The sequence below is a fragment of the Falco punctatus genome (genome assembly GCF_963210335.1).
Source record: "Falco punctatus genome assembly, chromosome: 1".
Taxonomy (NCBI): Eukaryota; Metazoa; Chordata; class Aves; order Falconiformes; family Falconidae; genus Falco; species Falco punctatus.
The window spans coordinates 31,704,233-31,730,522 of record NC_137580.1 but is presented as its reverse complement, the minus strand read 5'-3'; the positions used below and the strand labels follow the sequence as shown (position 1 = coordinate 31,730,522).

The 26,290-nt window shown below is 44.4% G+C and overlaps 1 long non-coding RNA gene across 1 annotated transcript in view; it reads right to left on the bottom strand.

Moving 5' to 3' along the window:
• Positions 1-26,290, bottom strand: part of LOC308063383 — a 55,826-nt gene that overhangs the window by 2,016 nt on the left and 27,520 nt on the right. The window contains exon 3 of the long non-coding RNA XR_013927950.1: positions 1-26,290. This exon is cut by the window's left edge and continues 2,016 nt beyond it. This is a non-coding gene — a long non-coding RNA (uncharacterized lncRNA).

Genomic DNA, 26,290 nt, shown 5'->3' with positions numbered 1-26,290 from the left:
AGTAGATGAACTTTTGAAACCTTGTGGGGGGTTGGTGGCTGTGCTGGGGCAAGGTGTGGGAACTACTTACTGAAGTTACCCTGCTATCGGATGGTAAAAGCCTTGTTGCAGCTGGCTAGTTTGTGCTGTGACATCTTTGACATCTGAACAGAAGCATCTGGTTGTACTGTTTAGGCCTGCTGTAGTATGTTGATAAGTTTTGAAATTATTAAAACTTGTGCCATGAAGAGCAAATCTGGCATTTTGGTCTAAACACAGCTTAGTTTTGAAGCGTTATAGACTGTTTATGGTGCAACGAAATCCTCAAGCACAAACAATTCAGAAGTAAATATGGCAAAAGATATTGGCAAGTAGCCAGATTATACACATGAGCAAGAATGGGATTTTTCTTGCTGAATGTTGTACTTTTATTGGTATTATTCCCACTGATGAGAGGGTTGTATTTTCCCTATAATACTCAAAGCACACTGAATAGCCTCCAGCGATTGTCACAAATTTTACTGTACATATGCTCTTCTGCAAAAACCAGTACAGAAAAAGAAGCAGTTCTGGTGATGTGCAGTTTTCTAAACCAAAGTAAACCATGTATTTTCCCTTCTTGCAGTCTAGCAATAATTAACTACTCGTTTTCTCAGTACTGTGTACACTCCTACTGACCTTCATGTTAACATGCAGATACAGCAGTAAATGCGAAGCTGTGGTGCCATGCAACCCAAATAGTGTGTTTGCTAGTGGAAGGAAATTATTTTCCAGCTTCTGAGAAAGTGCTGCAGAATATACACTGTCAACGTGGACAATATATAACAGGAGAGAGCAAAAAACAAAGTGCAGGTCAAAGCGTATTAAAGCTCATTGCCGTGTATTAGCCTATGATCCAAGGTGTGTTTGGGCATAGTGCGAACTGTGGGGGCCTTGCAACAAAAATGGTGTAGTGTTTAAGACACTGCCTTGGAAATTAGAACTGTTGTAGTCAGTTCCCTGTTCCACCACGCTTTTGTCTGGCAGCAGGTAAGTAATCTAGCCTTTGAGCTTCAGTTCCATCTGTAAAATAGCACTAATAGTACTCCCCTTCCTTGCAAGGCATGATGAAGGTAAATACAGAGGTGGGGTTTTTTTTGATGCTCTAGAAAACATTTTTGGTTCTTGTTTGAGAAGTTTTTTCATGGTTAGGAAGAATAGGTCTGGATTTGTGGGGAATCACATATTTTGGTTCCAAGAACTTAAAACATTTTGAAGACTGACATTTTGAAGACTGTTTTCCAAAAGCAAACAACTTCTGAAATTTCCCAGGGCTTTACACTGCTGAAATATTGTGCTCTGAGTATGGAAATTCTATATTTTGGGAATCAAACAGAAAACTCAACTGCTTTGCACAATATTCATGGCTTTTTAGATCTCCAAATCTGAGCGTAAACTTCTACATGTAACTTGAAATGCACCCCAATATAAATGTTACTGCAGTTGCACAAAAAAGCAGAAAATTGTTCAGCTTTTGTTACTGGTCCAGGTGCCTCAGTGATTTTCAATACTGTGACATGCCATTGCCCTCGTCTTCTGTAACAGTGGGTCCTCCCTTCTGACCTTTGCATGCCAGAAAAGTGGCTAGAAGCCTTCAAAGGGAGCTGCAAGTACTGAGCAGGAGAAGCTGGGTGGCAGTTAAAGGAGGTGAGGAAGAACTGGAGATAACTTCAGGGCAGAGAGCGTTCCTCCTGTAGCCCTGGAGGAACACACTGGTGGGAGGCTGGTGGATATGAAAAGGAGACAGGGCATACTGGCCAGTTGAACGGGCGGGAGCAGGAGGGACATAGGGCATAAATCCAATGGAATACAGCCTTCATAGGCTCGGTGTCTCACAGAGCAAACTGGGATGCCTCTTTCCCTCTTTTCTGTCCCGCCCCCCCCCCCCCCCCCCCCCTCCGGGAGATCAGAGATAAAAATTTCTAAAAAAGTTCCTAGTCAAGACAGAGAGGTTTTCATGAGAAGAGAACATCTAAGGAGAAATTATTCAACTATCCTTCACTCTAGCCTAGCTCGAGAGGTCAGGAACCACAGAATAACTGGGGTTGGGAGGGACAAGGATCTTTCAGGCCCCAGGTCACAGGGAAAGGTGCGTCCTTAGCTGTCAACTTCTTCCTGTAATTCAGTACAGTGAATATCAGCAATACCAATCAGGGTCGAGGAGGAAGGTACTCCCATTGCTTCACCAGAAATTCCTGTAGGAGGAGTCCTTCTCCTCAGCCACCCGTTTACTCCCAGCACTGGATGGCTCAGGCACAGTTTAGGAATGTGTTTGTTCTTCCACCCTGGATGAAGAGAAACCACTGTGGATATTAACCAGAAGCATTTGCCTCCTGGTCTATTATCTGTGGCTTTTGGGGTGCCAGTGATTGTAGCAGGCCAGCTCTAGATCCCTATCTCCTCCCATCTACAGATGCAAGGAAGGTTCATACAAGAACTCTAACTTGTTCCATTACTGGCTGAACAGCACCATTAGGAGTCCTCTGAAGCCTGGAAAGCAGGTAATCTTAGTAACAGAATCTTCACTCTCTGCTTGTAGCTTCCTCTGAAATAAGCTCCATTCCCCTGGTCCTTCTTCCAGTCATCCTGTGAATGGCTCACACGGGCTTGTTGGATGTCCGTTGTAACAAGGAATTTCTCATAGTTTGGTCCAAAATTCCATGTCCCACATTAAGAACTCATGGGACTCCTCCCTTCATTTTCTCTGTTTTTAATATGGGTTATGTGGTTTTGTGGCCTCTGCTGCCTGCTCCCTGCCTACCTCCCTCTGCCTCTAGATCAAAGCAACGATGCCGACAGCACCACTAGATGAAGGAGCCCGTAAGGAGCTGTGAGGATCTAACAGAAGCATTCCCATACATGAAGTCTGGCAATGCTACTAATATGTCTCAGAATTCCTCCTAGCTGTTTTCAGCTGACAAGCTTTCAGTTCACAGCAAGAACTCTTGCTGTTATTCCTTACTGCAGGTAGCAGTTAAATTTTGTCCCATAGCTACCATTCCAGCTATTCTTTTGCACTGACATTGTGTCCCACGATGTTTAATCAGAACATTTCATTAGTATACTGCTATTTTTGTGCCAAACAAGTATATTAAACCTGTTTTGAGATAGTTCTTTGACGAATGCCACCAGTAAAATCCCTCCAGGCCAATGACTTCCCATTTGTCATTTCCGCTTTAGCTACTTCTATACTTGGCTTACAATTCCTGCAGCTACTAATTGTTTCCCACGTGACATCATTCCAAATGCTTTGCTAAAGTCCAGATAGAATATATCCCCTGATTTTTTGTCATGTTGACAAACTGGTTACATGATTAGGTAGCAAGATTAATACTCTGGCATGCTCTACTTTGGGCATTTTTATTTGTGTCCCCACTTTTCATTACTTCAGAGCTTGCCATGATTCTTTTGTGCTCTTCTGGAAGGAAAAACAGCTAGGCAGATGTTTAAAAAAAAAAAGAATCCCAGAAGTACCTGGACATCCTCATACTCCTTTTGTCTGGATGTATCATAATGCATATTAAAAACAATTGAAAGACTAGGTCTTTCAGAAGTGCCTAAACATCATGAGAGTGACCTGCCTCTCTAGCCCAGGCAGAAAGGAGAGGTGTTTACTGCTATTGGTTCCTTTCAAAAGCTCAGAAATTTGTATTTGCCCTGTCTCTATGTCATTGATTATTGACTCATAAGAACAGGCCTGGCTAATAAAAAATTACTGTAAGCGTAGTACAAGAACACAAGGTTGGTTTTATTTGGTCAGAAAAACCATCGCTCATCAAACTGAGAGAAGAGGAGGTGCAGTTAGCAAGCCTTATTGACAAAATGTCATTAAGTGAATTGTCACATCTGTGTTCATTAGCAAGATTATTCAGAGGGTGCAAAAAAATTTACACCTGGTTCTGGTCTCCACAGGTCATTGGGTGCCTATCACTTAGAAAGGCTCCTAACAAGGTAGGTGTGACATCCAGATAATGACTGCTTTGAAGAAGGTAAGAAGTTTCCCTTTGCTTCAATCCTTTGGAATCACAGAAGAGATACAGATAAAGGTAAAATATTTCAGCTGGGCCAATGATTTTAGTGGAATGATACTGATGGCACTTTGTGATTTATTTGTGAAATGTCACATCCTTTTGGAACTGGCTGGAATATGATATGTATGGATCCTAGAAATTCTAAAAATGTCTTTATTTACCTAATTTCATGCCTTGTTTACAGTCAGTCACTTCACCCCACCCTTTTCCAGGAATCTTCCCATGATGGCATGGTCTAGCTAAAGTTCTGGTTAACTCTAAGTCTCAGAAGAGCAAAAGATACTTTGTTTCTGTTATTTTCTGTCTTCCAAGATAAAGTAAATTTGTATGTGTTGTGGTTTAATCCCATCTGGCAATTAAGTACCACACAGCTGCTCACTCTCTCAGTTCCTCCCTGCCCCCCGGTGGGATGGGGAGGAAAATCAGGAAAAGGTAAAATCCATGGGTTGAGAAGCAGTTTAATAATTGAAATAAAGTAAAATATAATGCTACTACTAGTATTATAATAATTTTAGTGAAAAGGAAGATAACAAAAAGAGAAATAAAGCTCAAAGAAAAAAGCCCAAGTGATGCACAACACAACTCCTCACCACCTGCTGACTGATACCCAGCCAGTCCCTGAGCAGAGATTCCCCCCAGTTTATATACTGAGCATGATGTCCTCTGGTACGGAATATCCCTTTGGCCAGTTCTGGTCAGCTGCCCTGGCTGTGCTCCCTCCCAGTTCCTTGTGCCCCTCCAGCCCTCTCACTGGCAGGGCCTGAGGAACTGAAAAGTCCTTGACTTAGTGCGAACATTACCCAGCAACCCAAACCCATCAGTGTGCCATCAACATTATTCTCACGCCAAATCCAAAACACAGCACTGCACCAGCTGCTAGGAAGAAAATTAACTCTTTCCCAGCCAAAACCAGGATGGCATGCTACTCTCAGCTGAGGCTGTCATGAATCTTCAAGACCACGTTCTAATTCTAGCCCTAAGTCTATGGAAGATTTCTCATCTTCTTGATTCTTTCTCCTGTCTGTGTTTGCAGGCAGACAGCTCCAATACTAAAAGTGTCTGTCTTAGATGTTCTGCTGGTAATACAGAAATGCTTGATCACAAACGCAGTTTCATTTTGAAGAAGCATTTAGGATTATCTTGCTTAGGAACCTGGCTCTTTGGGCAAATATCCATGGCAGGTATAAGGCTCCTTGCCACTTAATTCTTTCAGCATTCAGCAATTTTGTCTCCTTTGCCAGTTTTGAGATAGATCAGAGGAAATATTGTAGTTCTTACTTATGGTGTAGGGACCTTCATCGCTCATGGTCTATCTGTGATGAAATAGATCCTGAGCAGGATTTTCAACTATCTGAAAATATCTTCTGACATTTTCAAGACCATATTCTGGGTGAATAGCTTTCTTTGTGTATGAATTAGCTTACAAAATGTTACCTTTACTGCATACAAGCAGTATGGTAATATTTATGTCTGCTCCACCAATATTACTTGGATAGGAACCGAAGTTGTACACTCTGTTCTCTTGTGTTAGTTAGTATGTTGACTATCGTGTAACCATTAAAGTTCTCTCTCAGAAACATGGCAGGGGAGAGCCCTTAAAACTATATGCGCATTCTAAGTGTGTATTTTTTATGGTCAGATTCACGTGAGTATTTCTGAGTTGAATGCCAGCTGTTATGTTGAAAGTCTTCCTCATAATTCTGATGGATTTACCATATTGTATCATAATGGAAAACACCACAGCGATACTTCATATAGAGTAATGAAGGAAGGGCCACATCTACTTATATTTGCAGAGGCTAGGCATCTGGGGGTTTACTATATTTAGCACAATGTTGCTCCATATGTTCACTGTTGTAGGAAGTGATAGGGAGTTTTTGAAGAGGAATTATGCATAGGAAAGGACCCGAGACATTCCTTGCTGTGGTTGGTTGATGTTGGCTGGATGCCAGGTGCCCACCAATCCACTCTATCACTCCCCTCCTCAGCAGGATGGACCAGGAGAGAAAATAAGATGAAAAAAACCTGGTGGGCCAAGATAAAAGTAGTTTAATAAAGCAATAGCAAAGGCCATGCATGCAGAAGCAAAGATAAACAAAAGATGTTATTCTCTGCTTCCCATCAGCGGGCAATGTCTGGCCACTTCCCGGGAAGCAGGGCTTCAGTATGCATAGTGGTTGCTCTGGAAGACAAATGTAAATAACAAATGCCTGCACCCCCCCACCCCCTTCCTCCTCCTTTCTCTTAGCCTTTATTGCTGAGCAGACATCATGTGGTATGGAATATCCCTTTGGTCACTTTGGGTCAGGTGTCCTGGCTGTGTCCCCTCCCAAGATCTTGCCCACCCCCAGCCTGCCGTTGGGGGGAAATGTAGAGGCAGCCTCGGTGCTGTGCCAGCGCTGCTCAGCAGCAGCCAAAGCACTGGTGTGTTATTTCCACCTTTCCAGCTACCGATACAAAGCACAGCACTATGAGGGCTGCCGTGGGGAAAATTAACTCCAACTCAGCCAGACCCAGTACAGTTGCACAGGAGCACCCTTGCCCCAAAGTGAAAGCATAATGCCACAAGCCTGCTCTGAATGTTATGGATCTGTCCAGTGTGTTTCTGCTGTGTTTGCATTTCATCGATTGCAAGGGCCATCAAGAATCTTTTCTAGGATGATGGTAACTCTAGTTGAACCTGCAATCCCAGGTCTGAGGCAGAAGTGGTCTTTTCAGTGTTTCTTCACAGATGTGCTGTCTTAGCGGTGCTATCACAAAACCACAGACTATTCTGGAAATTACTATTGAAGGTTGCCTTGTCCAATCCTCTCCTCAAAGAAGGGCTAACTCCATAGTCAGATCAAGCTGCTAAGGATTTTTATCTCAGGATTAGGGCTGTTCTGCAGCTAGTCCCTCAAGCTTGGATAAGTCAGTACAAAACATCATCACCTCTGGGAGCTTTCCAGAATCAGTACCTACTTCTCTGAACTCTGTGTGGAAGTGTCATCGTGCATTTTGGTGCAAAGCTCATTAGATTGTACCAGGGACTATGGTGTTGATCATCTCCAGACTTAACACCCCTGCCCTGGAGCAAAACATCCTCACCTTTGTCCCTTTGCTTGTGTTAGATGGCACAATCAACGCTGGAATAAGCTGCTGTGCTCTCTTGAAGGTACCAGCACCAGGATCTTCATGCCATTGACTGGATTTATCTGTCTTACCAGGAGGCTCTAGCCCTGCAGTATTTTTAGGGAGGTGGAGGGTCATGGTGAAGCCTCAGCCTTTGCCTGAGTAGGGGCCTGTCCAAAGAACACTTTTAATACGTGTCCACAGTGCAAAGAAAAACTAGAGAGCTGAATTTGCTTTTCTCACTGCAGATGAGAGAGTGGTAACCAGCAGTTACTGCCTAGAGAGAGTATGGATGGAATGGACTTTTGAAGAGATGTTTGCTCTGCCAGGAGAGGTGAGGAGCTATTTCTGGACGAACTGGCCAGCTGTGCTGCCTTTTGAAGTCTAACTGGCAGGAGGGCTTTGGCAGCTGGAAGGCAGCCACGCAGTGGGGCATGAGTGATAATTACGCCTCCCTCCACCCAGCAAAGCAAGTGCCACAGTCACCTCTGTGCAAACTCCTTTTACCCACCAGCAAAAGAATCGGAGCTGCTCAGCCCAGTCCAGAATGAGAAGAGAACCATCCCTCAAACAGTCCAAACCATCTATTCATCTGCCTAGGCAATATTCCTGTTTCTCTAAGGAAGGGCTACTACCATTTGGAAGCCCTCTGTGTAAGCTCTTTCCAAACACTCCTCTCTTATTTCCCTTGGGCTGGAAGTCATTTTAGATGTGCCAGCTGGGACTCGGCCCCTGGGCTGATTCCAGCACCTGAGCCTAGTTTTATGTCAGAGTGAGCTGGCTGATCCCGTGGGACGTTACAGTGTGCCCTGACGCAGGTGGTGCTTGGAAAAGTGCTGCCGGACTTCTGCAAGGAGGTGGAAAGTGACGGTGTCAAAGCTGAGTGGTGGCAACGCCGTGATTTCCAGCTCCTTCTGATGTTTATTTCCTGGTGAGTGGCATGTTTAATAATATTCTTAATGCTTGTGATGGTGGCAAGAAGTGATATACTCATTGCTTTGCCTGTTTCTTTTGTTTTGAATTTTAGAATATTTGTGACTAAAGATATGGTTAGCCCTGCACCCCAGAACCCCCAAAACAGAGACTAATCAACTGTATAGTTGCCCACTCCTAAGTGTCTGAATGTAGAATTAAACTTCTGGTTTAGTATTTTCTGTGCTGTTTATTTTCCAGTGAAAGCAAATTGCCTTTTGATATAAAATACATAGTTCAGTCTCTAAGGAACCATCTCTTTGTGTTCTTCTTGTGCATTACTATTAAAAAAATCCCAAGCAACCAACCAATAGCCTGAAGTGATCACAGCTGAATAATGCAGACTTTGTTCCCAGGAAAAACATAAACAGGAAGAAAAATTGCATTCAGTTCTGTTATGTAACCAAGAAAATAAATTCTTTCAGAGATCAGTGCTAGGTTTTCCCCCACGAAGGTATTGTATATAACATAATTAATTATAGAATTACTCACAAGGATGTTTGATTCACCTTGTTTTACAAAAAAAAGGATAAAATCTGCCGAGTGCCATGCAAATAACAATTGAATATTGTTTCTGGACACTGATAATTGGGCAGAGATTGGGGAGTCATGGGATGGGGAAGATTGTCTCATGTACATTAATGGCAAAAGTAAAAGAAAGACTGAATGGTTTATCTGCAGTTGTGTCCGTCGCTTGCAGTTGAAGTCTGGTTTATATTCAAAACTCTCACCAAACATTTGTTTTTGCCAGTTCCTGGATAATTGGTCAGATCAGATTGACACAATAAGCTTTGGGCCCGTGATGTTAAGTCAGATGTCTAAATCTGATCTGATCTAGGGAACAGAGTGGGGTTTCCCAGCCGAACAAGCCAGAACTTGGCCTGTCAAAGGTGTCTGCCGTGAGGGACTAGAGAATTCATGATGTCTGACTTGTCTGCAGAGTCTGCTTTTGAGAGCGATACTACTCCGTGGCTAGTAAAACTGGGCTGGCATCCTTTCAGCATTGGTCTTCAGCAGGTTTGGCTCTTTCACAGCTACGCGTTACCGCTCCTTTTCCAGCAGCTTCCCCCTGACTAGCTGCTCTCGGTGGGTCCCCCCCCGGTGCAACGTGGCTGAAGCTTTTGCTCTAGGGGATGGCTGCCCGGGGAGCCAAGAGCCATGCATCCTCACATCAGGGGGAAGCCTGAGCTCTTGGGGTACATTTCTCTGAGTGCGTCTTCATCAACAGGGCATGGTGCATGAATTCAGAAACTCAGGCACAGTTGGCACCTGTTTTCTCAGGTGTAAATTCTGGCCCCTCTTCCATCACTCAGTATTTTATAGGCTGGAGAATGGAAAGACTCTTACGTTGTGCTACTGGTCCCACACAGCTGAGGAATTACTGAGGAAGCCAGGCGTGCTTGCCTACAGGATTCCCAGAGCACCTGCCCTTGAGGAATCCAGCTTACCCTGCAAGCAGCTCTGCGCGCTGCCCGCAGTTCACACCTCTGTGCACGGTCCTGGGTGACACCTTTGCTGGCAGTTTGCTTCCCCCACCGTCTAGCGCAAGTGTGCCAGGCAATTGTGTGCCTGTGGGGAATCACCCAGAGGGATTCTTGGGTGCTTGGAGAACTCGGGAAGGTAGCCCTTGGGGCCTGTCTTCAGTGGACTTGTAGACCCTTCTGGACACCGACAGTGTTTCTTCTAGCCCAGTCCCTGGGTAACTGAGGTGCTAGCGATTACATGCAGCTGACAAATCTCTTGGCCGTTTTGGTGACCTCTCTAGGGATGTCAGCTAGAAATGCTGGATCCCAGCTTACACTGTGGTTGTGAGGCTGTGCAAGCATTTGTTTCAAGGCACTATTGTCCATTATTTTTTTAATTATAGAATCTTAGATGCCAGTGATTTCAGAAACATTTGACCATACCCTTAAGACACATAACTCAGCCCAAAATATACTTCTGGGAGGAGGCTAAGCAAACCTTTCATGATGATCTTCAGAGTAGTGCATGTGCTTTACGAACTCTCAGGTACAACACATCACCTGATGTACCAGGAGGTCTAGATCTATTGCCTATGATTTCTTGCCTTGCCTGCTACAGACATGATGTATTTAAAAGTAGTCACAATTGCTTCTCAGGTTTATCACATGAGATGAATCAGCCTCGGTGGGGATGCTGTTCCTTCCCCTCCTTTACAGTCTCTTCTCTGCTGTGGCTGGTTGATTCTCACAGCTTGCTGGGTAACTGCAGTCATAGCTCCTCAGGACAGATGGTCACACTTGTGCTTTGCCACCTGTGCTTCCTGAAAACAATGCTGGGCTCTGCTCGCTGAGAATGATGGTTCGTCATTCTCTGTTGTGGTGTGACAATAACCCCCCTCTGAACTTTCATGCCTGGGCCTAGATAGACATTGTGATAATTAAGTCCCATCTCCGCTTAGACCTTTTGAGACCCCACAGTCCTTTGAGAAGGAGACTTGTGTGTCCTGCAGGTAATGCAGTTACTTGCATACTGAGGATCTGCCTAAGCAAACAGTCCTAGGCTTGCTGGGGTCATGTGGAGAGAGCATGTCTGGGTGTAAGATCTCCTAGTGAATCAGCTTGCAGGTATATTGTGTTATGTGGTGGGTGGCTTGCTGCTAGGCTTTCTGGTGGCCTTTCTGTTGGCTGAAGCTTCTCTCTAGGCACCTCTGATCGGACCTGCAACCAGCGTGGGAGGTCGTGGAGCAAAGGGATGTTACAGTATGAGCACAGATGCTGCCCTCGAAGAACATGGATGAGAGTGAGGCATGTGTTCCAAGTGAGAAATCCAACAAGTCTTCCTACCTGGGGCAGGGTGAAAGGTCTCTCACATCAACCCAAACTGCATATTTTCACTCTCGACTCCAACCCGGTCCCTGAAGGAACAGACCCACTTCAGAAGGATGGATGCGCTGCATGTAGTGATAGAAAATATAGGGACAGCAGGTCTTTGGGGAATCTGACTTGCTATTTAGTAAACAAATACTTATTAAAAAAAATCCCTATGAAGCCATGGTAACCTTGTGATGGCCTTACTGAGCTGTGATGCGTATGGCTGCTTTGCGACAAGGGTTCTGCAGGCTGTATTTTATAGTATTAAATGACCTTAGCCCACTTCAGAATGAAAGAAGGCATATTTATTTAATTTTTCATGGTTAACAAGCCAGTACTACTGAACAGACTGTCCTAGTATTTCCTTCGAAAATAATGCATTTTTCTCTTTGGTCGTAAAGAAGCCATAACCCTATTCCTGCCACGCGAAACAGTCAGCCTCAGGCTCCAGTTCGGCGAAGCATTTCTGTGCTTACCGGAATGCTGCTGTCAATGGCACTTACACATCTGTTTAAAGTTAGAAACGGGAACTTGAGGGTTCGACTGCGTGGAGGCCTCGGTGGTCGTGCTTTCAACTGTGGCGCAAATCCAGTCTTCCCGCCGACCAGTAGATGGGGCAAGTGAGCCTCCTTAGAGTCACCGTCAAGATTTTTCTGAACGCGAGGTTAAAATGTAGCCCTCGTTGGCTCGGTTCAGCAGGCTACTTTGCAGGCTCTTTACCTTTGTACTGTAAAGGTAAATTACGTACTTTGACGCAACTGGACTATTTTCTTTACAAACATGTGTCGTAAACAATTGTTCTGTTCCTTGAAATTCTGAGATTTAAAATTATGTTACTTTCTTTACACAGGGATGGTAACACATCTTTTGAAGGTTTTGTTGTGCAAAGATATGGGAATGAGTGTTCCCTCCCCAAAACTAGCCAATAGTTAGGCGTTTACAACACTCACAGGGATGCAAAGGATCCAAGTTTTAGTCCCTGGTAGTATTCCATGTGTATGTAGAGTGTACCAATGATTAGATCACCTTACTTGCCTTTGGGCCACCTTCTCCGATTCTCTCCTCCAAAAGCTGTTGTTACTTTTACACATTTATTAACTTGTACAGATTACGAGTGACCGTAGCTGCTGGCCACAGTTGCTCTCTGCCCATGCTTCTGGCTTCCTGCAGTGCACTTATCCAAAGAGAGTCTGACTCTCAAAATCCTGAGCGCTGCCTGTTAGAGGGAGTAGAAGCTTTTTCTTGAACACATAGGAGTGCAGAGTCCTCAGTTTCCCTTTAGCCACAGTCACACTTCTGCATGTTCTTCTACATATTAGCTCCCTAAGTGTGCTCTTCTTTGCACCCACTCCTTCGAGCCCTGGAGCTAGTCGTGTTCTTGCCGGCAATGTGGTGCAGGTGCAAGAACCGTTTGCTGCCTTACGGTGAGGCAAACCACCCCAGTGAACTGGCCTTGTGTGAGGTAGGAGCCTCCACAGGTGCAGAGTCCAGTGGCAGTGGGGAGCTTCTGTTCGTCCCATAGATGAGATATCGTTGTTTGGCTTGTTGGGTATATCTTGCCCTTGTGGAAGCAGCTCCCACTGTTCAGCCTTGAATGAAAGGTCATGATATATCTACCCTGTTTTATTTTAGAGTGCGGCAAGCTTCCTGAGATAGTTGTGTGGAGGGGTGAAGAAACCTGTATCTATATTAAACTGGACAGGCCAGGCAAATACCACATGATAATAACATAAAAGAAAATAGCTTGGCTAAAGATTAAAAAAAAACACAAACCCAAACAAAAAAATCCCCACCAAACAACAAAACTCACCTCTTTCTCCTCCAATTTCCAAAAACTGAAATGATGGAATATATGTGAGCCTACCTTCTCAGATATGTAGGGAGAGCCTCAGCTGCTGGGCTTTAACTAGTGTAGCACAAGGGTCTGTGTGCCACTGTAATTATCTGTTTGTGATATCCCAAACTTATCTGGGTGGGAGGGAGCACGGAGGAATTCGTGGCTGGATTAGCATGACTTGGTGCTCTTACTTGAAGCCATTATGTTGTCAAAACTAAGATGGGTAATTCTGAGTACAGAGGACAAGGTTTAAGCTGGTGTAAACTGAGAGAGCAGCTGCTTTGCAGACAGTGAGAGTAACCAGACTCTACAGGTGTCTGAACTGGTAAGGGTCTGGCTCACCTTCTGAAGTACCTTATACAGAATTTAGGCATTACCTTAAACTACTCCATATTTTGGAGGACCAATTTGTGTTACCTTTTCCTCATATCACTCAAAGGTTGCCCCAGCTTTTTCCGTTTTTTGTAGCCTTGTGATGCCTTCAGACCTGATCTCCAACACTGCCTCCTCCATGGTAAGCAGCGTGACTCAGACCAGGCTTCTCACAGCCAAATTCCTACAGCCTGCTGCAGTTCCGCTTTCTTTACTTCCCATTCAGCCTACTGACAGTCCTACAGCAAAAATTCCTTTGCCTCCTGTCATATCTACCTTTGCCTTTGAGTGTTTTCATTGGCTCACTATGTTTTGAATGACATTTAAATTCCTCAGGTCATTTTCAGCCAGCATTTGCTTTTTGTTCTTTGTGTGTGTCTTGACCATCCAGTGTCCTCTGACTTCACCCCTGTCCTCGTGGTCTTGCTCTGTTTATTTTCTTGATATACTTCCCTGTTCCTGAAGAGATGTTCTCCTAATAAGCTGAGCAGTGTTACTAGCTCTCAACTCTCCTACTTTCACACTCTACTCCTGGCCTTCCCTCATGAGCCAGTGATTTTTCTCTTCATTTTCTGCTTTGTGGATGGAAAGAACTGCTTTATAAGAAATTTACTGCTCCTGGGGTAGGTGTAAAGCATGGCTCAGACTGCACAGGATCCTCAGGAACATGGGTTGTGACACAAATGCAGCGTGAGGGGAGCTGGAAACACCTACAGCACGCGGTGGTTTATAGTAAGCCAACTGTTCAGTGACATTCTGGCCTCTGAGAAAAGCTATGTGTGCTTTTAGCCAGAGGTATCTCAGGAGGATTGAGAGCCTGTCTGCTGTTTGGCTCCTCACAGACAGCAGATGTTCCATGAGAAGGTGAAACATGCAATAAATGATTGTATTTACTCGAAGCAAATCAGAGCTCAAGAAAAGGCAGTGGTCCAGCCAAGTGTGTTTACTGCTGCGGGAATGCTTTTGTGCTGATGCAGCATCTTTCACCCAAAATCTCTGAACATTTTGAAGCCATTAACAAAGGTAGGCTAATGCCAGCATTTGCAGACATATTTGAGCCAGCTTTTTACTGCTGGTTTTGGATACTGCCATCCGTACAGCCTACACTGAGCTGGGTACTACTGTGGCTACTTGGCGAGTGTTTCCTTAGCTGCATAGATGGTTTCTGCAGCTGGTGCTGAGCTTGTGCTGACGCAGCTACATTGGTAACAGGACCTAAGCAGGCCACTGCAGGGCTAGCTCAGGTAGGTACGTGTGAGCTACAGTCACTTTAGTGTAAAGATACATTTGTCTTGGTTTTGGGAGGGGGGAAAAAAAAAATCTAAGACCTGGACTGAAGACAAAAGTCCCTAAGATATGTCTGTCTTTTCTACTGCTTTTTTTTGAGGGGAGGGAAGTGGAAAAAGTGAAATACTTCACAGATTATCACTATTGAAAATAGGTTCAGGCTAGGTTGTGCCATGTCTACCTGCTCAGTGAACGTTCAGCTAATGTCTAACACAGGGAAACATCCAGTGACCTAGAAGGGAGAGTAGTCTCTTCATGTGCGTGCATATTTTCTTCATGGACGAACAGGTACCTCTTCAGATGCTTATTTTGAGATTCAGAAGTCACTTGTTAGTCTTCTGTGGCACACAGAAGAGATCTGTATCTTTAGCCAACAGCAGGGTGTTTAATGCAGGGATTTCATATTGCTTTTCTGGTAAAGAATGTACTGCCAAATGAGTATCACCTGGTTCTGGGTATGTGCCAGGGGCTAGGCGATGACTTAGGAGCCAGCAGAACTGCAGCGCCCTGAACGGTTTCCAGCAGAGCTCTGGAGGCTGTTAGCTCCGTGACTGGGGGATGGCTCTTTCTCTCCGCTATATCCCCAAATAATTGTGGTGGATGGCTCCTCTGTGATGGTCTGGTGGTCTTCTACTCTACAACATGCAAAAGGGGCCAGTCTCCAGAAGTTCTTGGAATAGACAAACGGCTCGTGTCCTTCCAACTTCTGTACTTTTTTACTGAGAAACTTGCATTGTTCCCTTCTCCTCCTTTGCTCAGCTCACTCCTGGTGGTGCTCTGCAGACTTTTCCCTAAATGACCTTGCTAGAACCAAAGAGAAACAAAAGGCACTGCACACATTCTGCTCTGAGTTCCTTAACTACAAAATGTTTTCAGTTTGAGGAAAGGGGGTTTTTCCCCTCTTTCCTTCTCTCTGCTCCTTGGCTGCCTGCAGTGACAGCCATATCTGTTTGATTTGAGGGGAGCCTTGCATGTGCTGTGAGTGGCTCCTTCTGCTAATAATTTGTTCTCTGGAGCCTGTTGCCACACCGTATAAATAAATTTCACTGTTTAGAACTTTCTGTTTTTATTCCCCTGCTGCTAGCAGTGAATTGACCCACCCTGTTCTGTTTTTCAGATTTATCTTTCTTTGCCCTTCTTGTATGAGACAAAATCACAAGATTAAATTAACAAGGATGCATTATTGGTGCGTAATTTTTTTGGTTGTCCTGTGTCATGCCAAAAGTTCTGCATAAAATGGGAACTAAAATGCAGCTGACATCCTGGAACAATATTTGGTTTGGTCCTGGGACAGGGAATAAGACTTTATCCCACTTCAAAAAGTCTAATGGCGTGTGCTGAATAGATACAGTCTCCGTATAAAAAGCATTTTTCAGCCATCCTGCAACGTAAACTCAGTCTCTTTATAAACAGCCTTAATTTTTGCCCATTCCATTTGTGCATGCTGCTAGAATGACTAGGATGTTTAGCACATCAGATGTAGCTTTGTAGTGGTGAATGTAGGTACTGGATGTTCTCCAGTCATGGTAGTGTGCATGCCCCTGCAACCTCTAGCTCAGAGTAGGGAAAATATTTAGAATGGCTGAGCCCAGTTTGGGCTCTGTGCTGTTTTAATTAGATTGTTCCTGCCTCATTTAAAGCTGGCTTAGGCTTTTCTCTACCACACTAGAATCACTGCTGAGTACACATACCCCTGATTGGGTATGGTGAGGGCCACAGTCATGTTTTTCATGGTTCCAAGCCTGATGCTTAGAGCACTTGAGGTTGTTTTTACTGTGTCAGTGTGATTGCATGTGATTTTTAATACAGGGAAAAACAGACTGTGATGGACTAATGAAGTCAGTAGAGTGGTTACATTTGCCTGCTTTCTTGGAAGTCATCATTCCTGTCTTTATTGCTATAAATGAAAGGAATCTAAGCAGTATTCTTTCTGTGTGTCTTTGAACCTTTTTATAACATAAATATGTTCCCAGTAACATAAATCAAGTGGGTTTTCCTTTCTCTTCCACTGATTTCTTCAAAGCAAAGAGGGACATCTCCACGCACAGAATAAAAAAGGCAGAGAAACTAGCCCTTTGCTGTTTGCATTTTACAAACCAGATCTTGGAGGAAAAAAAAAAAAGAAACAGAAAAAAAAAAAAAAGACTTGAAGGAGGGGAAATTTGTCACATTAAGATTTCAAATTATGTGAAACCAGAATGTCCTCCCACCACAGCATATGTTTGTGGTGGGTAGGCGGGGGAGATGCAGGGAAGAGAGGTGATGGTATAAAAATACCTTGTAAAACAAATGTTTGGCTAGGGGAGAGAGTTTGTCACTTCACCCAGACTAGAGGGGGGGAAACCAGACAGACTGGGGGTGGGTGGGTGGGAAGAATTTACGTCACTTCAGCAAGGTAAATAACTCAACAAAGTGTCTCAGAAATAGCTGTCAAATAATTAGGATGAGAAGATCAGATATTAAACAAGTAGGTGGCCTAGAAAGTTACGAGGAAGGAGTAGAAGCTATTTAAACAAAAGATGAAGACTACAAGAAGCAGTTAAATGTGTCAAACACCAAGCAGAAGGGTGACAGGTAGAAACCCCAAGACAAAGTGCACAGACTTGCTAGTAGCCACTCTTCCTGTGTTTTTGTGAACTGAGAAGTACGATTTTTCTCATTTATCCTTATAATAATTCAGACATGCCAAGTTGAATACAGAGCAGGAGCTTTATATGGTAACATGGCTGCTAAATGCAGCTTCGTAATGTATTGCTAGCGTGGCGCTCTCTGCATGGGATGTTTCCCTCCATGTGCCATATGGAACAGTGTCTGGTACCACGTGAGTGTGAGCAGACACCAACATGACCACCCACAGCAGCATCCAGGGTCGAAAATGACAGTTTGCCTCGTCATGCTGAGGGGGAGCTTGTGCACTGCAGTGGGAGACTGACATCTCCACACCTTGGGAGCGGTGAGGTGTGGGAGCTGGCAAGAAGGAGGGTCAGGAGGGATGGCATTCAGTGCCCCTGCGCAGTTCAGGTTGGCAGCAGCAGCTGTCAGCATTGGGAGGTCAGTCTCCTTCCTATGTGTGATATAGTTTTTATTTGGTTTTAATTGACTGGCCTCACTGCTTGAGAAGGCATGGAAGAGTGAGTCAGTGTGAGAGAAAAAGAGAGGGAGACAGAAGAGGTGGGGGGAGAGTGGGCTGGTGACGTGCCCTGTACAGCCAGTAATCTGTTATACAGACGTATGTTGCCCTGTCTTACGGACAGCTTCAGATGCCTTTCCTTTCTACTTCGTATCATTCCCTGTTGCTTTAATATCTGGAAATTTGAAAGAAGTGTGAATGGATCTCTCCATGAAGTGAAGGTGCTTTGCTAAATCTATGGACAAAACCTGCCCACCCTCTTGCTTTCTTATTTTGCTAGGAAGTATGTCATTCTCTTGCCTCGTGGTGACTTTTGGTGACAGGTCATTCTCCCTCCCCCATGGTGTGGGACCTGCAGGGTACTCAGCTGAGGTGGGGCAAGCAAGGCTCTGGTGCTGTGCACAATGGCTCCGCACCTCTTGCGAGGGCTTATAGCAGCCCACCCCCTTGCTGACAGACTGGCTGCTGGGGCTTCAGGGAAGGATGGGACCATTTTTAGTGCAGGCCAGGTTTCAAGGGTGGCATATACTATGGAAGCTCATTAGTGCCCAATTTGCAGTCAAGGACGGAAAAAGATTCAGCTCTCTTCTCTTCTGACCTAAAGCGCGTTGCTGAGGTCTGTTGCACAGGGTGGGACTTTCCACTAGTAGGTGTTCATACAAATTTGTCTATATCTGGCTATCTTCATGTGTTGATGTGCAGTCATTTCATACTTGCATTCCACAGAAAAGCAACGGGTATTTTCCCCCTTCAACATATTTCAAAGAAAATACACTAACAAAACATTGTTAGAGAAATTTTGCACGCTCCAGTCAGCAAACTGAAACCTAGAATACCTTCTGAGACCCTGTCTGTGCAGCTGCGTTCTTGCTTTGTCCTCCAGGGCTGACTTAGGGTAGCTGTGAGGATTAGTAGCCTGAGTTCCCTGACTTACATGCATGTAATTTTAATGAAATATTTTGGTCCAAATCTAGCTTTTACATTTCAGATTTGTTTCGTTGCACCAGTTGGTGGATTGAAACCACCATCACAGCAGCTGCCTGAGTATCATGTAACGCAACACGCCTTGATGCTTTGTCATATTTCAGTGTTGGCTCACAGCATGAACAGTCCCAACCATTGTGCTATTTTTTTTATGAAGACCTAGAGTTAGTGAAATAGAGAGGATCTTTTTTCCTCCACTTTCTCAAAAACCCACAAGTTCTCATGCCTTTCCACTGTGCCTTCCTTCCACTGATTTAATGATTCACGCTTTACTATGCAAGTGCTTAGGGGTGCTTGCACCATGATAAGAAATGCAATACAGAAAGACAATGTAGATGCTTCTGCATATGTCTGACAACATACTGAGGTCTTCCTGAATATACTGAGCATATAATGCTATCATAACTGAAGAGTGGATGTCATAATAGTGAAAGCTAGGTGGTGTACCAGTTAGTCAAGAACTTCTCTGCTGGAGATGTTAAAACTAAAACCTCAATCTTTTAATGGAAATTCACCACTTGTGATGAAACTCTTAAGGGAGTTTCTTATGTGTAGCATGCGATTTCTGATAAAAAAGACAGAAGTTCATTGCAGGGTGTTCAATAACCTGGTTGTTGGGTAATTTCTGAGATGTACAAGACCCAGTTCTAAGTTCTCAGGATGAATTAGAAAAAACAGGAATATGAATTAAACTCTCCAGTATTGTAGATAAGTGTCTTAACTGTTGGGCTTTTGAGGAGGGTACATGAGTCTTATTTCTGTGGTTTCTTTGTGTGAAAACTCTCAGGATCTACGTTCAATTCTAAAAAAATTCCTCTTCCCGCCCGCCCCCCCCCCCCCCCCCCCCCCCAGATTAATGGTTTATGTTTTTGCAGAATGGAAACCTTGTTATCCAGCTGGCTAGAATAATAAAAGTTGTAGGTGTCTTGTGAACATGAGGCAAAAAGAAGGAGAAAATGTGTTGTTTCATTGCCTCTGTGTGAGAGGAAGGTCTGGGCTTCATTTAAAAGTTAAATGTAAATATATTTTTGCTAACTTTGGCTTCTGTCAGATCAAGATGTGACATATTCTCAGTTCTCCTTGAGAGCTGCTAAGGATTCAGACCAACTTGATCGAAATCTACCTTTGACAGATGACAGCAGGATTTCATGAGCGATTTCTATCTCAAGGCAACTGCCCCTCTCCACAATCAGCAAGTGGCAATAGCGTTTTAAAGGAAGAATGTCAGAGAGCAGCTTGGTTTTCTCACTTGTCATCTTTATTTGTTTCTCTCCTGGCTGATCCACCAGAAGCAGGTTAAGGATGACACAAACTAGCAACAAATCACGGGGTGGAGGACAGAGCATGTGACAATGCCCTGGCTATGGTGCAAACATTTGAGCTACGTTTCGAAAGCCTGGGTTTGCGTTCAGCAGAGTTCACAAGTGAAAAATAAAAGTCTTTGACGATAACAGTCAACAAGCTCAATCTCATTAGTGTCTACCCTTCAGAGAAGAGGCTGGAGCAGATCCCATCAAGCTGTGATTTGGTTCAGTGCACTAGGGAAGGTTCCTAGAAGCATTCCCTCAGCTTCTTCACACTGCGCACTGAGGGGGAAAAAAACAACATTTGGCAATTTGTTGTCAATATTTGTATAACTCCTGATGCCACTAAAACTGCATATGCAGGCTTTAAACTAACAAAAACAAAGCCATGGCCAAGCTGGAGAGCTGGATTTGTTTCCATGCACAATTAGGTTTATTTGTTTAGGTCTCATTTTATTTGCTTTCAGATGACTCAGATAGGAGTATTGCAATCCTTTCAAAGTGAAGTAGTGTTCTGTGTATTTTGGGCATTGGGCTTAGCCAAATGTGGAAAGAATTGGCCGCTCAATAGTATTTTCCTATCCAGAGGTTTTTCTAACTTTTGAGAGGAACTGAAGGAATGTCCCTTCCATGCCAGGCTTTTACACACACACACCCCCCCCCCTTTCACAGCATCTCTCCACATTATTGTTAAAGAGCACAGGAATTTTAAAACACTCCTCTGTTGTGCAACTGTTAGCAACTGATCTTATTAATTGCTTTACCATTATGCTGCATGCTTAAATTCTCGCTGGTGTCATCCATAATGTGCTGCTGCAAGTGCCTTTTAACCCGTTCCAGTAAGAATATATGGACAGTGCACTGCTCAGAATCTCCCATCCTGCTAAACCAGCTCTGGGTTTGCTGGAAATGATTTCCTGCATACATGAAGGGGTATTTACATTTTGGCAAGTAGCCAAGTTTTCCGCTGGGAGTTAGTCACTAAGATCAGATTATTTTCCAATGGACACACTTGCACACTATTGGTGTTAAGACAGTTGTCTCAAGTCTCAATGCCGTGGTGTTTCTTTATCCCCCGCTCCCAACCCAAAAAACCAAAAGAAAATAAAAACGTAGGGATTTTTTTGTCTCTTCTTCTGCTATATATGAGTAGGAGGCAATGGCTTTTAATTGGTGCTTTAGGCACTGCTGTGGTTTTGGGGACTTTTTCTTTTTGTCTTTGTTTTCATCTTCTGATCATTTTGCTTCTAGAAATGCTTCCTTGGGTGATGTTTCGGAAAATGTAGACAATATGAATAAATCCCCATTTATTCCTATTTCTATGAAATATAAAGGTTAAAGGATTTCCTGCACCCACCAAAAGTATGCATCTGATTTATGGCCTTCCTTAATGCTCTTCCCACTCATGCTCATAAAAGAAATACAGTAACAAAGGCTAATAGACAATCTATTTTAAAGTTTGCCCTGATAAAACCAAACTGGAACTTTATTCAGTCTTAAATGTCAATTCTAAGATTTGGAATGTTTTTCTAATCAAGAACAATAAAAGTGGAAAGTGTCTCCGTGGAATGGAGCTGCAGCTCAGCATGCTGCTGGCCCGGTGCTGCATGCACACTTCAGGGGCAGATGGAGCCTGCACATCACGTAGCCCTCCCTGTGCAATAGCTTGCTCTGCAAGACTGCTTGGCCCCAGGAGGGACTGAACAATGTGTCAGGTATGTGAATTGTTGTTTTATTTTGCTTTTAAGAGAATAGAAACCCAAAATATACCTATGACAAATGACCAAATTGAGGAGGGATGTAAATCTTCAAACACAATTAAGAAGAAAGAAATAATATGAATTTCCAAGCCTGTGTTAAAAACTAGAAGAAATAATAAGGTGAGCAAATAGATTGGATGGTGCCTAGAAACCTGTTCCATGCCTATGATGCTTTGTTTCCCTCCCTGTAGCTGCAGAGAACTGAGACTGTCAAAATGGATGAAACCCATTCAGTGGCCTTACTTAACATAGTATCACTTTATAACACTTCCAGGGCATTTTGACATTGTGCCTGGAAAGTCCTCTGCTACTCTCGCAGCACAGTCCGGTGTGGAGGCTGCTGCTCTCTGCACGCACCATTTTGCTATACGCAGTTCTTCAAGTCTAATCCAAGACTGAAGGAGACTGGGGACTTCGTGGGGAGCTGAGAGAGGGGGCTGAATCAGGATCTGTCAGAGCTCACATTCTATGGGCTAGTGTTAAATATGTAGTTTGATTATCAAAGTATGTTGTTGATGCAGGACTCTGAATTAATTTTACTTCTGTTGACTAGCAAACATAAAATTAGATTTTATACACTGAAAATGTGGAAACATTCCAGATGCATATGCTTCAAGTACGTGGGAAAATACAGAGTACACTATATTATAGCTCCCTCATCACATAAAAGACTTCCTACATTAAACTGATTTTTACCATGTGTGGACTCCCTTAGTCGCCATGTACAACTAAGTGGTAAGACAGAGACTTTTTTTGGCGAGTTATATGTACCTTTTGCCTTTTTACTTATACCACACCATGAGCTACAGCTGGGCAGGTTGTGATTTCAGTCTGAGATGGTTTTACCCCTTCCTTCCTGCAGTTGTGTAGTTGCGTGTAGGCAGATACTTGGTGATGCCTGGCTAGTAATTCAAGTATTGAGACTTGTGGGCTTACCACCACTTCCTGATGTGCATTGCAGGTAAGCCTGCAAGGGGAAGGAGACCTCGGGGAAGAAAATTAGGAGAAAAGGACTTTAAGATTTAAAAGCATCAGCCTTGAAGCTACAAGGTAGGGTCAGGACATTGAAGGAAGGCAGACTGCACTTCCTCCTCCAGGTGATAAGGGACCTGAAAAGTTTAGGTCTAGTTAAATCTTATGGCAGTGCCAAGCACAGGTAAGATGATGCACACACTAGTCTTCTGTTATCCTATCCCTCTGTTCTTTTCCCTGAGACACAATAAGCTACCTCTGTATCTAAATGCATGTTCCTGTTTGACTTCAGGGTAAAGTAAAATAGCTCACCCTGAAACATCCCTGGAGAGGTATAAGTAAATCTCATGGTCCAGGCAACACATACATGCTTTTCATCTGTTGTAAAGTATTACATCTTAGCTGAGGGTGGGGAGGAGGTGGCTACCAGCTATGAAGGAGTAACTGCCGTCACTTGAAAATTAAACATACCCTAATCAGTAATGACAGCACCAAATGCTGGGAAGTGTGAGGGGGGAAGAAGGGTGGAGGAAGATGAACCCACTAGTGATGCTCTGAGGACTGAGCGTGGCAGCAGCCAGGAAGACTGAGGGCTCAGAGGATACTTTGTCCCAGTATCCTCTGACACTGGATCTTTCTCCATATCTGAGGCTTATTGCCCATAATTTGACTCAGTCTTATAAAACAGAGGATAAAATTCAGACTGATTGGACCTACAGGTGTTGCTGTCAAAAACCACTTTTCTCCCCCACTAGTGCAGATCAAGCTGTCATCCAAAAATCAATTACTTTGGTAACCCATTTGATCGCTGCTTTGTGATGTTTCACTTTCCACAGATAGTCTTTATAACCTTATCCTGTTCATTTTAAACAAGACCTTCGATCCAGCTATGATTAATAACCTTATTATGGTGATACCTATTTACTTCCTCATTGCTGGATTTCATAAAGTTTAAGTTGCCATCTTTGAACTTCATGCTCTTCAACAAAGTAAAACATATCAGGTGTCTTCATTCCAGCAATTTTTTGTATGTTGCTTTTCTTCTTATTATTCACTTCCTTATATTTATAGCTATGTGGTCACTCACCAGCAGATAAGAACTCCCTCTGCTTGTGCTCTGAGTGGTGACTGTAGTTAGCAGGGTGCAGAGCCCAACTCATAAACTTGCAGCTGTGACTTAACACTTCTCTAACGTGGCTGCAGAGCTTCCAGTTGGCCCTGAGTGCCAAAACATCTGCCTGTAACGCACCTGGTAAATAAACCCTGTGTGAGTCAGGGTAGTGGCTTCTTACGCAGAGGAGTATTAGTGTGCAATTAAGTAGCACATGGTAGTAGCCTGTTTATGCTACAGATGGCACAGGCTTGAGAAGTCCAGTAGAGCTAAATGATGCAGATCAAGCGAACAAGATCATGTTTGCAGTATTGTACAAGGCACAGGTGAAGGTAAAACTGCAGGTTGTTGAGATCATATGATTGTGAACTGAGACAAACCTTCAGATAGAGACAAGGAGAAAATGGCACCATGCAGGAGAGGAAATCCTCTTCCAACCCTTCCAAGCCGATGTGCAAAGCAGAATTGCTGGAGAAGGCTCTGATTGATGGTATTTGCCCGTTCTTTTCTCCATGACACTACCATCACTCAGAAAGGTGGGGGCAGGGAACTAAAACACTGCGAAAGTAAGTGGTACCCGTGGTACTACTTTATCTGCCAGCCATGTGGAGAAAAGCCAGTGTGCTGGAGGGCAACACAGCTCTGTGGTACAAAACATGCTTGTATGAGGGGGTGAATCTGGGGGATATGAAACTCTATGCCAATATCAGACCATGCATGGCTGAGCTCTCACTTCCACGTGTAAGGGGGAAATCCCTGTGTTCATACATCAAGACAAAAGCCCATAATTTCCACCTGCTTTCATTCACCCCTTGCTAGCTGTATGATTAAGAGTCTCTCTCTCTCTCTTTGTTGTGTCTCCTGCTTCCTCTGTGTCATGCTTTGTTTCTTCTTCGCAAGCATCCCACAGAAGAACCGTGTGGAGTCTGCACACTCCTGCCAGAAGCTGCAGTACTACTTGGGGGTGGGTGCTGTGTCTCTCTTGCCTGTCTGCTCTCACACAGCCATCTGTAAATATCATCTAAGCCCACTCTTGCACCTGCTTTAAATGCCTGTGTGCTTGCTAAGGGCCCAGCTTTCCAGAGAAGCGTGTGTGACAGCTTTGCGTTGCTCTTGGGAGTCAGAAGTTCTCTCACAGTCTTGCTATGTGTCAAGGGGACAGTCATCCCAAGAGGCATCATTCCCAAACTAACCTTTTACTGCACTGTCTCCACTGGGATGATACCTAATGATCTTGTGCAGGGGGGGGCTGGCCCTGCCGTGGTGGACCGGGGACCACTGGAATGGCCATTTCCAGCAAACCGCAATTTGCCAGCCGCCCTGAAATCACCCTTACCAACCAACACATTTCCACATAAAAGCAAAAACTGAGCTGTCTGCAATGAAACATACCGCTTGCATAGCAATTGCTGCACGTAAGGACATTCACAGAAATAAATGAAAGCCATGCTGGTAGCTGTCGCCGCTTTAGAGCGGCTCCAAGAGCTCTTTCTGTTTTCCTCAGCTAAAATGGTGCCAGGACAGTTTTGTTGCCTGACGGGCTGCTGGCAAGAGCCTCCCTTTTGGATACTGCTGGTTGTGGCACTGCTGGCTGCTGCTGGGCCTGGCAGCCGGGCTCCATCCCACCGCCCCAGCCAGGCGCAGGCCACTGCCAGGCAGTGGGGCGGCCCCAGCTCTGGGCACTGGGCGCCGTCCAAGGGGGGCTGAGGTCAGTGCAGGACGAGGGGCCTGTGGCTGGGCAGGGCATGACTCTGCCAAACTGGAGACCAGCACCACTGCAGCGCCGCGAGAGTAGGGACTGGTGGCCCCAGAGGATAATGGAATAGGGTCCTGGTCCCTGGGCAGGGTGGGGGAGCCCTGGGGGGGGCTGGCAGGCTTTGGCTTTCTGGTGCCAGTGCCGCCCTGCACAGGAGCCTGCCGGCAGCGGCACGGGCAGGCTGTGGGTCTGAAGATGAACATACCTGCCTGCTCCGTGCCAAAACCTCCCCCAGGTGCCTTCTCCAAGTCATAAACCTGAAACGTAATCAAATACCAGATTTTAATGCTTCTGCCAGAAGAGGGTGACTGCTAGAGTCTGGCTTTTTTCCTGGATAGAGAAAGATGCTTTAGAAATGCTGGTGTCTCTTGGGTGTAGCCAGACAAAATTATCATCTGGCCAGGCAGTAAACAAAACCATTTGTTAAAGGTGAGTGCAAAACCTCAGCACCAGCTGACTATAATCAAAATGTTTGTTCCCATTTGAATTAAAGTCTCCCGGCAAACTGGAGTAAGTTCACACCTCAGCAGAACACTTTTAAATGGAAACCAAAGGAGAGCATCTAGCAGTCAACATTTGAAAAGTCACCTCACAGAAAAGTAAACATCTGTAAACAGGTAAAAGGATCGCAATGCCAAGCTTAGTTTCCAACAGACAACTAAGAACTGAGAATAACCTGATGCTTAACAACCTCCAAGGAAAAGATGGCACAATGGGAGAGGCTTCAGTCTGTTTCAGAGGCCTGACTTCTGCCTCCGTGCTTGTGGCAATATTCTTCATTTGTGCAATGTTTTCCACCCAAACAACTGTG